This window comes from Lygodium microphyllum, chromosome 5 (genome assembly GCF_053477565.2).
Source record: "Lygodium microphyllum isolate KBCC chromosome 5, Lygodium_microphyllum_v1.1.10, whole genome shotgun sequence".
In the NCBI taxonomy this organism is placed as follows: domain Eukaryota; kingdom Viridiplantae; phylum Streptophyta; class Polypodiopsida; order Schizaeales; family Lygodiaceae; genus Lygodium; species Lygodium microphyllum.
In genome coordinates this window covers 169,653,687-169,654,297 of record NC_141139.1, presented here as the reverse complement: position 1 = coordinate 169,654,297, position 611 = coordinate 169,653,687, and positions in this window count along the sequence as shown.

Genomic DNA, 611 nt, shown 5'->3' with positions numbered 1-611 from the left:
GGATGGAGAGAGAAAAATAAAGTAAGCAGGTTTGCTAGCATTATATGTGGTTTGAAATGCAGTTGGTCAGCATTAAAGGCTCCTATGTTAAGCAGGTTTGCAAGCATTAAATGTGCTTTGAAATGCAGTTGGCTAGCATTAAAGGTTTCTACCTTAGAAAAGAGATGCACTTTATCTATGAGGTCTACAATTGAGGATATGCACAATGCTAACTCTCTCTTAGATCATGGGTGATCAGCACACCTAAATATACAATGATGAATGATGCATCATAATAGTATACATAACAATGACAATTGGATAGGACCATGGATATTCAAGTGGTGAGTGATCAAGCTACCCTCGGAAAGACATTGATGTCAATATCAATTTTACCATTTCCTGGTCACAAAGAGTAGAAATAGTTGAATTCCCACATTTGAGTAGACAACCAAAGTGTCCCTTTAGGTGAGAATAGACTAGGAGCAAATATTGCTTTTGTCAAACATTCCCTCATGAACTTAAAAGGCAAGCCAACTTCAAGATTTGAATTTGTTGGAGTTGGTCATTGCATGTAGAAAATCATGAATAAAGGCCACCACATACACATGTATGATGTTCAAGTGACCAAC